This window comes from Pristiophorus japonicus, chromosome 11 (genome assembly GCF_044704955.1).
Source record: "Pristiophorus japonicus isolate sPriJap1 chromosome 11, sPriJap1.hap1, whole genome shotgun sequence".
Taxonomy (NCBI): Eukaryota; Metazoa; Chordata; class Chondrichthyes; family Pristiophoridae; genus Pristiophorus; species Pristiophorus japonicus.
In genome coordinates, this window is record NC_091987.1 from 183425256 (window position 1) to 183439391 (window position 14136).

A 14136-nucleotide genomic window follows, 5' to 3' on the forward strand; every position below is an offset into this window, starting at 1 on the left:
AACACAGGGGCAAAGAGGGGAAAAGCAATTGAGAGAGAGAACAAAGGTACATAAGAACGTAAGAAATAGAAGCAGAAGTAGGCCATATGGCCCCTCGAGCTTGCTCCGCCATTCAATAAGTTCATGGCTGATCAACGACCTTAACTCCACTTTCCTGTCCGATCTCCATATCTCTTGATTCCCCTAGAATCCAAAAATCTATCTATCTCAGCCTTGAATATACTCAAAGACTCAGTATCCACAGCCCTCTCCGGCCAAGAATTCCAAAGATTCACAACCCCCTGAGTGAAGAAATTTCTCCTCATCTCTGTCTTAAATGGCCTATCTCTTGTCCTGAGACTATGTCCCCTAGTTCTAGATTCTCCAGCCAGGGGAAACAACCTCTGCATCTACCCTGTCAATCCTCTTCAGAATTTTGTATGTTTCAATGAGATCACCTCGCAAACTCCAGAAAGTATAGGCTCATTCTACACAATCTCTCATCATAAGACAGCTTTTTCATTCCATGAATCAATCTAGTTGCACCACCTCCCAAGGCAAGGCTTAGATAAGGAGACCAAAACTGTGCACAGAATTCGAGGTGTGGTCTCATCAAGGCCCAATTGAAGCAAGACTTCCTTACTCTTATACTTCAACTCCCTTGCAATAAAGGACAACATGCCATTTGCCTTCCTTATTGCTTGCTGTACCTGCATGCTAGCTTTCAGTGTTTCTTTCACAAGGACACCCAAATCTCTCTGAACACCAACATTTAAACCTTTCTCACCATTTCATAAATATTCTGTTTTTCTATTCTTCCTACCAAAGTGAATAACCTCACATTTCCCCACATTGTACTCCACCTGCCACCTTACTGCCCATTCACTTCGTCTATCTCTATCCCTTTGCAGACTTTTTATGTTCTCCTCATAGCTTACTGTCCCACCTGGCTTTGTATCCTCAGCAAATTTGGATACATTACATTCAGTCCTTTCATCCAGATCATTAATATAGATTGTAAATAGCTGAGGGCCCAGCACTGATCCTTGCGGCACCCCACTAGTTACAGTTTGCTAACCTGAAAAAGAACGGTTTATCACTACTCTTTGTTTTCTGTCCATTAATCAATCCTCTATCCATGTTAATACATTACCTCCAATCCCATCTTGTATAATAACCTTTTATGTGGCATCTTATCGAATGCCTTTTGAAAATCCAAACATACGACATCTACTGGTTCCTCTTTATCTACCCTGCCAGTTACATTCTCAAAAAACTCAATTTGTCAAATTAGATTTGTCAAACACAATTTCCCTTTCATAAAGCCATGTTGACTCTGCCTAATCATGTTATGATTTTATAAGTGCCTTGATACCAATTTCTTAACAATAGATTCCAGTATTCTCCCGACGACTGATGTCAGGCTAACTGGCCTGTATTTCCCTGTTTTCTCTCTCCCTTCTTTCTTGAATAGTGATGTTACATTTGCTACCTTCCAATCTGCTGGACCATTCTAGAATCTCGGGAATTTTGGAAGATCAAAACCAATGTATCCACTATCTCTGCAGCCACCTCTTTTAGAACCCTCGGATGTAGGCCATCAGGTCCTGGGGATTTGTTGGCTTTAAGCCCCATTAGTTTCTCTAGTACTTTTTCTCTACTTATATCAATTACATTAAGTTCCTCACCCTCATTAGACCCTTAGTTCCCCACCATTTTTGGTATGCCTTTTGTGTCTACTACTGTGAAGACAGTTACAAAATATTTGTTTAACGTTTCAGCAATTTCCTTATTTCTCATAATAATTTCTCCTGTCTCAGCCTCTAAGGGACCAATGTTTACCTTTCAAACTCTTTTCCTTTTTGCAAACTTGTCGAAGCTCTTGCAATCTGTTTTTATATTTCTTGCTAGTTTTCTCTTGTATTCTATTTATTTCCTTTTTTATCAATTTTTTGTTTACCCTTTGCTGGTTTCTGAAACTCTCAGGGATAAGGAGAGAGACAAAGAAAGAAAACACATGCATTGAAGTAGGGACAGTGAGAGATAAAACAGATAGACACAGAAGATAGAGAGAACGAAAACCATCAGCATGGAAGGATCGCGATCAATGGCGTAGAATCAGGACACGAGAGAGAAGCACAGATACACAAACATACAGAATTGGAGAGAGAGAGAGCGAGAAAGAGATAGAAATATTGATGGGCTGCCCTCCTAATAGCACAATTTCTGCCATGCCATCTGGGGCTTATTTAAAATGGCAATGCATCTCTTAAAGCGAGGTTCTTTCACATTTTGCGCCAACATCATTCTGAAGCCAAATCTGTATTGGAGGGCTTCCCCCAAATTTTCAGATACCTCCCTGGAGAGCCTAGTGGAGGAGGTCAGGGCAAGCCTCGAGATATTGTTTCCCTGTACCCATAGAAGCGTACCCAGAGTGACTATCCTGCAGATCTGGACAGATATGCCTGACAGGGTCAATGCAACATCACCCCCAGGATCAGGCTTCAATGTAGGAAATGTTTCAATGACCTCAGGAGCAGGAAGGATGAATACACCTCTTCACCTCTCTCAACAGCTCTAGTTTCAATGTTCTTCAAAGCAGGATCAGTGTGGTGGTGACCAGGACTGTTAATGCAAAGGGATTTTGTGTGAGTTTTGAGGGCAGAGAATGAGCAGGTCATGCATCCCTTGCATCTCCTGCTTAAGGCATTCAGTTGGCCCTCCCTCTTCCACTTTCTCAACATTACTCTGGTCTTACTCATCCAATGAGGAATGCTACTTGTCATGTATGTACTTTTGGTATCACTAGCCACTAGATGGCGTCACTGTTGGAGGGGCAGCCCAAGTATAAAAGGCCAGCCGTTTTGTACATTAGTCACTTTGGGCCTCAATAAAGCGAAGTCAAGGTCATACCTCTTGGAGTTAAACAATACTCAGTCTAACAATTGCATACACAACATTTGGCGACGAGGCAACAAGAAGCTTTGCATGCAAAAATGAGCACAATTGAATTGTTGGAGCGATTTATGGAAGGAGAATATTGGGCAGACTTTGTGAGCTGTTTGAGCCAGTTCTTTGTGGCCAACAAAATGGAGGAGGTCGGCGGTGCAGATCAGCGCCGGGCGGTTTTCCTCACGGTTTGTGGTCCAAAAATTTATAGTCTGGTAAAGAATCTACTCCTCCTGTGAGGCCAACAGAGAAGACGTATGAAGAATTGTGTACACTGGTACAGGACCATCTTTAGCCAGACAAAGGAATCATCATCTCGAGATACAGATTTTGCACTCACGTTCATTCAAAGGGCCAGAATACGGCGGAATTCGTAGCGGGATCACGTAAGTTCGGGGCTGTGTTGGCAGACATGCTGCGGGACTTCTTTGTAATCAGCATCAACCACGAGGTGATCCTGCGTAAACTACTGGTGGTGAAGACGTTGGACTTGAACAGGGCCATCACGATTTCTCAGCCATGCATGACGACAGATAGAAGTCTAAAGTAGATATCAGTGAAAAGTCGAAACTCGGCACATACTGTAAATATGATTGATTCGGCGTTCGGCAGAGTGGCACATGGCAGGGCCTACCTGACTGTATACATGAAACCTGTGGCTGCCCAAAGTCCGCCAGCGGGAATGCATCCGATTTCTCCGTGTTGACGTTGTGGGGGAAATCATCGGCACCACCACGTGGAGGATGATGGCCAGACTAGAGCGGATTCAGATACACAATCCGATATACCAGAGGAGGAAGTGTATGGACGGTTCTTGTTCCTAACTAAGAGCAAACTGATAATGATCAACGTGAAATTTAATTGGGTGCCAGTATCGCTGGAACTGGACATGGGGACGAGTCAATCAATAATGAGCCAGAGGGCATTCGACAAGCTGTGGGATACTAAGGTTGTGAGGCCCAGGCTGAGTCCAATCAATCCCAAGTTGCGCACGTACACCAAAGAACTCATAATGGTGATTGGCAGTGTCACATGATGATGCGGTTCACGAGTCACCGCTATGGATTGTCCCAGGAACAATTCGGCAGGAACTGGCTTGAAAAAATCAGATGCGATTGGAACGACATCAAGGCGTTGTCGTCGGAGAAAGATACATGAGCCCAAGTACTGAGCAAGTTCCCCTCGCTATTCGAACCAGGTATCGGCAACTTCACGGGAGCCAAGGTACAGATCCACGTGGACTCAGATGCAAGACCCATCCATCATAAAGCTTGGGCAGTGCCGTATATGATGAGGGAGCAGGTCGAAATCGAACTGGACAGACTCCAGCGTGAAGGGATCATATCACCGGTTAAATTTAATGAATGGGCCAGCCCCATTGTTCATGTGCTGAAAAGTGATGGCACAGTCATAATCTGTGGAGACTATAAGGCTACGATCAACAGGGTTTCGAAACAGAATCAGTACCCATTAACGAAGGCTGATGACTTGTTTGCAACGCTAGCCGGGGGGAAGTCGTTCAGCAAACTGGACTTGACGTCGGCCTACATGACACAGGAGCTGGTCGAAGAAACTTACGTGCATTAGCACGCATAAAGGACTGTTTATTTATCACAGGTTCCCTTTTGGAATTCGCTGGCTGCAGCAATATTTCAGAGGAACATGGAGAGTCTACTGAAGTCCGTTCCCAGAACCGTCGTGTTCCAAGATGACAACCTGATCACCGGTCGTGACTCCGAGGAACATCTGAAAAACTGAAGGACGTTCTACATCGTCTGGACAAATTGGGATTCAGACTGAAACACTTGAAGTGTGTCTTCATGGCACCAGAGGTCGAATTCCTGGCGGCATCAGACCCATGAACACGAAACTAAGGCCATCAAGAATGCACCCAAGTTGTAGAATGTGATGGAGTTGCGTTCGTTCCTGGGTCTACTCAACTACTTCAGAAACTTCCTACCTAAATTGAGCACCTTATTAGAACCACTGCACATGCTGCTCAGAAAAGGCGACAACCGGGTACGGGGTGTGTCTCAAGACAGAGGTTTAGAGAAAGCCACTAATATGCTTTGCTGTAACAAGCTGCTGGTACATTATGACCCATGTAAACATTTAGAATTGGCCTGTGATGCTTCGTCATATGGAATTGGTTGCGTACTCCAACAAACTAATGAGTCGGGTAAACTTCAACCAGTCGCATATGCTTCAAAAAGTTTATCTAAAGTGGAAAGAGCCCACAGCATGGTAGAGAAAGAAGCACTAGCCTGTGTGTATGGGGTTAAAAAGATGCATCAGTACCTGTTTGGTCTTCGGTTTGAACTGGAGACACATCACAAGCCGCTCATTTCACTGTTCTCTGAAAACAAAGGTATCAATGCCAATGCTTCATACCGCATCCAGAAGTGGGCGCTGACATTATCCGCTTATGATTATGTCATTCGCCATAGACCTGGCACCGAGAATTGTGCTGATGCTTTGAGCCATCTGCCGTTGCACACACCGGAGGTGGAAACGTCACAACCGGCGGACCTATTGTTAGTTATGGATGCTTTTGAGAGTGAAGGAACCCCTGTCACGGCTCAACAACTTAAGACCTGGACCAGCCAGGACCCGATTTTATCGGTGGTAAGAAGTTGCATCCTTAAAGGTGATTGGTCTGCCATACCCAAGCAAATGTGCGAGGAGACCAAATCTTCCATTCATTGCAAAGACGAACTGTCTATTCAGTCGGATTGTATACTATGAGGCAATCGTGTTGTTATGCCCAAGAAAGGGAGAGAGAAATTTCTACATGAGCTACATAGCACACATCCCGGCATTGTAATGATGAAAGCCATCACCAGGTCTCATGTATGGTGGCCGGGAATTGACTCTGAGCTAGAATCATGTGTGCATCAGTGCAACACTTGCATGCAGCTCAGCAAAGCACCAGTGGAATTGCCGCTGAGTCTGTGGTCATGGCCGTCCAAACCATGGTCCAGGACCCACATAGACTTTGCAGGTCCCTTCCTAGGGAAGATGTTTTTAGTTGTGGTGGATGCATATTCGAAGTGGATAGAGTGCATAATCATGTCATCCAGCACATCCACAGCTACCATTGAGAATCTCAGTGTCATGTTCGCGACACATGGGGGTCTGTCTGACATCGTTATTAGCGACAATGAATCGTGCTTCACCAGTCAGGAGTTTCAAGAGTTCATGAAACTCAATGGTATCAAACATGTAAGGTCAGCACTGTTCAAACCTGCATCCAATGGGTAAGCAGAACGTGCTGTCCAAATCATAAAGCAGAGTATGAAGTGAGTAACCCAAGGGTCACTGCAGATCTGCCTGTTATGCATACTGCTTAGTTACAGGACAAGACCACACATGTTTACCGGGGTCTCACCTGCTGAACTAATGATGAAGAGACGTCTTAAGACCAAGCTATCTCTTGTACACCCTGACTTGAATAATCATGTTGAATATAGAAGACAGACTCAGCAAGGGTATCACGATCGTGCAACTGTGTCATGCAATATTTCTGAAAATGATTCTGTATATGTTCTGAATTATGATCAGGGTCCCAAGTGGATCTCTGGTACTGTCATGGCCAAGGAGGGCAACAGAGTATTTATTGTCAAGTTCAAAAATAGGTAAACATGCAGGAAACATGTGGATCAGACAAAACTGCGGCACACAATCGGAGGAAGAGACAATCGACGACCAACCAACTTACCCCAAGTCATCAGAGGGCTCAGTGGTCATCAATGATTCAGGACTTTCAATCACTGACATGTTCAATGAAAATGGACTTTCAATCCCTGACATGGCCATTGCCACTCCCACCAGGTCAGCCACCCAGCCACTAGTCACAACACACTCTGAACACTCACCCAAGGCTGGAGTTGAACTGAGATGGTCAACCCGGGAGCGTAAAACGCCGGACCATCTCAATTTGTAAAAGACTGTGTTAATATCCCAGAGGGGAGTATTGTCGTGTATGTACTTTTGGGATCACTAGCCACTAGATGGCGTCACTGTTGGAGGCCATTGCATTGCACGCACATGTGTGCAGCCCAAGTATAAAAGGCCAGCCATTTTGTATATTAGTCACTTTGGGCCTTAATAAAGCAGAGCCAAGCTCATACCTCTTGGAGTTAAACAGTACTCAGTCTAACAGTTATTGCATACACAACACTGCTGCAACTGTGCCTCTTCCAAATCAAGGCCTCTGTAAGGCAAGGTTGTGCAGGATGCAGGACAATATGGCAGACTCTGTAGGCCATTTCGTAGGTAGCCCTCCAGACCCGTCCAGACACATGAATCTCTGTATCAGCATTCCTGTGGCGTGTTCAACTATGATCCTGCTGGTTCCCATGGCTTTGGATTATACTCGGGCATTGTAGGGTTAAGGAGGGGCCACTTTTGTAAGGTGGGCTATCCCTGGTCCCCCAAGAGCCATCCTGGAAGGGTTGACTCTTTGGGGACGGGGTGGGGGTGGCTGAGTGTCACATGACAAAAGCCTCATGACAGCTGTCTGGGTACCTTGCACAAATTTGCATGATGCACTTTCTGTGGTGGAAGACTACTTGGACATTAATGGAGTGGTGGCCCTTCTGAATCACAAAGGCAGCTGGAAAATGTTCTAGAGCCCTGCTGGCAACATGTGTGCAGTCAATAGTACTCTGGATGTGAAGGAATCTAGCCACTGCGGCAAAGCCTGAAGCACCCTCCTGGACTGTTTGAGGTCAATGGGAATGGTGGTGTACTGGTCAACCCTGGGAAGCATCATCATCATCGTAGGCAGTCCCTCAAAGTGAGGAAGACTTGCTTCCACGCCAAAAAAGGATGAGTTCACAGGTGTTTCAACGAAGGACCTAATATTCCAGATGCCGAACTACCTGCTGATGGGTGGAAGATGCCTGTGCGTCGATTTTTATAACGTGTGGTGGCCATTGCACACCAGCCACCATATGGGCTTGACAGAACTAGGTCTTGGTCCGGTGGCAAGGATTAACCAAGACGACTGGAGACCAGCTCTGCTGCACGGACCTAGTGCACACATATCGCAGTGTGGGCTGGCCTGTGCTGCCCCTGGGCCTTCGCCTCTTCTAAGCCCCAAATTTACGCCTCTCCTAGGCCCTGGTTGAGCATCAGTAAGCTGTTTAAAGCAGCTGTGTATTGCAGACCAGGAAATGCAAACTGATATCCCCTGTAGTAGATTGGAAGGAGACAGTGGCTAAGACCTTAAGGGCTGTGGTGACTTTCAGGGCCACTGGTAAAGCATGATCCCATGGTTCAGCAGCTCCTATTGCAGGAGGCTGCAGAGCTCTGCAACAACCTGCCTGGAGAAGCACAGCTCCCTCCTGCAATGCACTTCAGGCAGATTCAAGAAAGTGACTCTTGCCCTCGACACCCTGTGCGCTGGGTATGGCCTTCTAGGAGCAGGCCCCTTCAATTGCGTTCTTCTTAAAGGCCCAGCTGCTGATCCTGCTCTTCTTCCTCAAACTGTTCCTCCTTCCAAATGAAACCAGCAATAATAACACCCAGGATAAGCAGATGAAGCTTACTGAGAGCAAGTAAGGCAAAGAAATATCAGAAGGAAGCAATCTGAAAGCTGGAATTTCTCCTGCAACCAAACCAGCACAATAGCACAGATCCTGTGATTTAATTACCTGCAGGTTGAGTACCCCTTTAAATACTGCTTCAGTGGCTCTGACAGGCGAATCCCGCCAGGTTTTACTGGCAGGTTCTGTGATTTTGTGTTAAATTGGCGTTGGAGTCCTAATTGCAGCATAGGACCCGAATTGACATGTTTTCATAAGGCTGGGGCCTGCTTCTGGGGGGCAGCTTGGATGACAGAAAAATGCTCAGCTAATATCGTAGCCAGCAGAAATAAAAAGGGAAATTTCAGTATTAAGAAGGCACCCCTGAGAGGAGAAGACACTGAGTAGGTTGAGGATAAATGGAAGTTGGTTATGGATACTTAACAACTATATTGGTTTCATGTTTACAAAAAGGAAGGGTATTGAAGAGGAGATAAATACCAAATTGGTTAAAAGCGAGATGCGAGATATTATAATAAAGAAAATAAAAGTATTTGAGGAGCTGAAGGAGGACACAGTGCTAGGACCTGTTGGAATACATCCAAGGATCCTGAGGGAAATAGGGGAAGAAATAGAGAAAGCCCTAGAAATACTTCAGGGTTTATTCAGATATGTGTGTGTCAGATGACTACAGTAGCCAGTGTAATACCCCTTTCAAAAACACCAACAACATGAGACCCACTTCATGCTCCCTTGATCCTATTCCCACTAAACTGCTGACCACCCAACTTCCTTTGCTGGAAAGGAAGCTTATGAGAGGTGATTGTACAGAGGTATACAAGATAGTAAACAATATGGAGTAGGCATACCCAGACAGTTATTTTGAATTTAACCATGAGTGTAGAACAAGGAGGCTCAGGTACAAACAATTTTCATTTACTGACCCCTTTTAAACAGAATTTCAGTTTCTGGGAGCACAGTGCATTGAGTTACAGATAGAGATCTGTGACGACTGTGGATTTTACAAGTTTCACGAAGTCCCCTGTCATTTTGGCAAGTGCAACATTATAAAAGCTGTTCAAACTCATAACCAAATGTCCTTGAAATGTCACTCAAGATTTCATTTCACTGAAACTCCGAAGAAGGCTCAGACATCTGAAGAACTTGATATAATTAGAGGAAACGTTGTGCCTGTGGGTTTTCAGTAGCCAGTTATCATAGATCACAAATTAAAAGAAACCGCACTGTAAAAGCCCCTAAGAAAGAACACTATACCACACATTGAGAAAGAGGGAGGAAAGATTGAACTTGCATTGATATAGGGAAGCCACAGCTAATTAAGTATTTACACTGCAAAAGTACTTCATTGGCTCTAAAGCACTTTGAGACGTCCGGTGGTCGTGAAAGGTTTGGTGCCCATTTAAAACAGAGATGAGGAGAAATTTCTTCTCTCAGAGGGTTGTAAATCTGTGTAATTCGCTGTCTCAGAGAGCTGTGGAAGCTGGGACATTGAATAAATTTAAGATAGAAATGGACAGTTTCTTAAACGATAAGGGGATAAGGGGTTATGGGGAACGGGCGGGGAAGTGGAGCTGAGTGCATGATCAGATCAGCCATGATCTTATTGAATGGTGGAGCAGGCTCGAGGGGCCGTATGGCCTACTCCTGCTCCTATTTCTTATGTTCTTATGTTCTTATGAAAGACCCTATATAAATGCAAGTCTTTCTTTTTTTCTTTTTGCTCATTTGCCAAAGAAATCTTCAGGTACTGCATGTCATGCCTTGTGATGTAACACAGCAGGATGTTTTGTGTCAGACAATTGCTAATACACTTTGTTGTACATCACACGGCAGTACTTGCAAATTGCAATGACATTTGGAAAACTTCACAGTGAAGAGAAAGATCTCTGTAACAGCAAGAAGTTTATTTTGATTAAATTGTCACGACCTGACAAGTTTGTAATATCTGGTGAACTAACGCCTCTATTAGAATACAATGTTAGAATATTCATTGACTCTTATTCTCGGATTGTCTAATGTTCATTATCTCTTGTTAAATTTACCACTGACTATGGTATGATTGATGATGCTTCACTCCGGAAACTATCATGCAGTAACTACATGGTGAGTGGAGTGGTCATCAACATCTGATTCTATCCAAAATATGACTTACTGCAGACGAAAAGCACGCTGAAAAGCTCGCAGTACACGCTGTGAAGAATAATGGTTGCATGAAAGAAACTTAAAGATTGTAATCTGATTTTGGAGCTGGGGTCAGATGATGGTTAAGACCTGCTGGATGTTGACTCTTATCTCTTAGTGTTTCATTTGGAGTCTTCAATGAGATTCCAGACTTGCTGTCACTCCCAGGCATAATTTATTCTGTATGCAATTCACTAAGAGGTATCCATTAACCCCTGTAATATATTAAATATATCTTCATTGGCAACATACACTGGCAAACTCTAAACTTCCATTATTTGTTGAAGTGATGCTTTATCACACATCGTAAGAGAAAATGTAAGTGTGTTAAGCACAGCGCTGAATGTCATCAGACCCCCTTACATATCCTTTCATCTTCTGTTCTGTGCATAGGAATCTTAACTACCCCAGTTTAGAATTATTGAGCCTGGTGATTGTTTTTCATTAAAATTAATGAACCATTGCCTTTGCAAATAGTTTGGATTTGCAATTTTCAACAGCTTTCTCTCAAACCATGATATTGCTTTTCTGGATGCACGCTGATACCTTCCAGTTAATCTGGTAATTAAAAGGAATCAAAGGATCCTTTGTCTTCTTTTGATTTGATAAATATAACTGTGTACTTAATTCCAAAGCAGATTCTCCTGTTAAACCCCATCACCCCAATGTAATATATATAGCTCCACCTGTGGACTCCTATGGCACTGCAGCCAGTGCTGTTTATAATAAAGGGAACTGGTCACCTGACTGAGTTCTGGTATGTTCTGCCATTTAAGTCTGGTGTATGTATTTCTGTGAATTAAGCACAGCAATGAAAACATAACAATGGCGACGAAGATGGATTTATTGGGAAAAAAAGCTGAAATTTTTGTTGGTGGAGGATTCAGCCAGCCGACAGAGAGACTTTGAAAGCTTCTCTGTTTTGATTAATAGCTACAAATCTGAGGTAAATTACAAGCACACTTGTTTCAACTACCAGAGTCCAGGTGGCTGCGCCTTTGTGAATAATCGGGCATTTGGGGGAGTTTCAACGCAACCATGAAAGTTTTGGAGCATATGTTAAGCGGCTAGAAATGTTTTTCACCACAAATAATATCATCGAAGTCCCCAATGATGAAAACCATAACCGGGTGGTGTTGGAATGACAAAGGGCTATTTTCTTAATTGAAGCAGGGCACAAGGTGTATGAAACCTTGAAAAATTTGCTTGTGCCTGTCAAGCCAAAGGACACAACTCTTAAGCAGATTCTCAGCACAACAGCCTTGGAAATTGCTGAAAGCTATCGTTTCAGAATGCGAAATCAATTAACTGAAGAAAATATCAGTGAGTACATTATGGCATTAAAAAAGCTATCGATTCACTGTAATTTCAGAAACTTTCAGGACCGAACATTGCGTGACCGCTTTGTTTGTGGGATGAAAAATGACGCGATCAGAAGAAAGTTATTGACAACTCCTAACGTACCATTTGACTTAGCTTGTCAGACAGCTATGTCAATGGACATGGCCGACCAATATTCCCAAGAATTTCGGACTATTTTCAGTCATCAGACAACTAAGGTGATTCGCCTGCAGGTTAAAAGTAAAAGGCAGTTGGGCCCCATAGTCTCAGAAACTGACAATGGTAACAGAGCATTGAAATCCTGCTATCAGTGCCTGGAACAATACATTGCTCAAAGTTGTTCATGTGTGAAGACAGAGTGTTTCATCTGCAGAAAAACTGGGCATCTTGCAAAGGCATGTCAATTGAAGGGTAAACCAGCTTTCAAAGCTATGAATAGAAGTCCCCAGAAACTACATAGCATGGAAGAAAAACAATAGGACGAAGAGATTTTAGAGTTAAACATCATCAGGAGTACGAGGTTAATTAACAGCGATTCGAAAAGTATCATAATGTACATAGATGTTGCAGGAACCAAGATACCTATGGAAATCGACACTGGTGCATCCGTGAGTGTAGTACCAGAGTCGCTATATCTCGACAAATTGCGTGATTTCCCATTGGAGAAATCCAAGATAGAGCTGCGAGGCTACTTGGGAGAGAACATTCCTGTGGTAGGTCGTATCACTGTACCAGTGAAATACAAGAATCAAGTTCAGAGCTTGCCTCTGTTAGTAGTGGCAGGAGACAAGCCTGCCTTACTAGGAAGAAATTGGTTGGGATCACTGAAGCTGGATTGGAGTGAGATTTTTCGTGTTGAAACGAGATTTGTATCAAAGGATAATGTCATCAAAAAGTATCCGAAGGTGTTCTGCGAAACGGGCAGTTCAATCCAAGGCTTCAAGGCGAGTGTCAGGGTACAGAAGGACGCTAGACTAGTTTACTGCAAGCCACATTCTGTACCATATGCACTCAAGGAGAAAGTTGCGCAAGAACTCAAAAGACTAGAAACTGAGAACATTATTTCTAAGATAGATCTATGTAATTGGGCGACACCCATTGTTGTTATACCTAAGTCCGATGGTAAGGTAAGATTGTGTGGTGATTTAAAGTAACTGTAAACCAGGTTCTAGAGGATAATGTCCCCAATACATTGCCAAATGTAGAAGATTTGTTCACAATGCTGACAGGTAGTCAGATCTTCTCAAAGTTGGATCTTACGAATGCCTACTTACAGTTTGAACTAGATGAGGAGTCCAAGTCATGCTTGACTATAAATACTCATCTCGGCCTATATCAATTTCATAGGCTACCATTTGGTGTGTCTTCCGCCCCTGCCACACTCCAAGGGGTGATGAACCAGATTTTGCAAGGTATTGAAAGGGTAGTAAATTATTTAGATGACATACTAATTTCAGCACCAAAAAGGCAAATTCATTATAACACATTGAATGAAGTCCTCAAATGGCTAGAGAAGCACAGAGTACGAGTGTCTGCTCGCAAGTATGAGTTATTTCAAAACTCAGTGGAGTACTTAGGGTACAGAGTAGACAACATCCAACCAAGGGAAAGCTGGATGCAATCAAAAATGCACCCACTCCCAAGAATGTCACTGAACTTTGACATTTTGGGGTCTTTTGAACTATTATGGGAAGTTCCTACCAAATTTGGCTACTGAATGAGCTGTGGAAAAAACAGGTCCATTGGAAGTGGTCAGAAGAATGCGATACAGCATTCAAAGAGTGTAAAAGCAAATTGGTAGAGAGCACCATGTTAGTTCACTATGACGTATCGAAGAAGACTAAGCTAGCATGTGATGCCTCTCCGTATGGAGTTGGGGCAGTAATCTCTCATGTATTACGTAGTAGGGAGGAGAGACCAATTCCTTTTGCTTCACGCACTCTCGGCGCCAGTGAGCGTAATTATGTGCAAATCGAAAGGGAAGCTTTGGCATTAATTTTTGGGGTCAAGCAGTTTCACAAATACTTGTATGGTCATAAGTTTACTATCGTTATGAACCATAAGCCCCTGACAGCAATCCTCCATCCAAAGTCCCCAGTTCCAACATTAGCTGCAACTCAAATGCAGAGATAGGCTT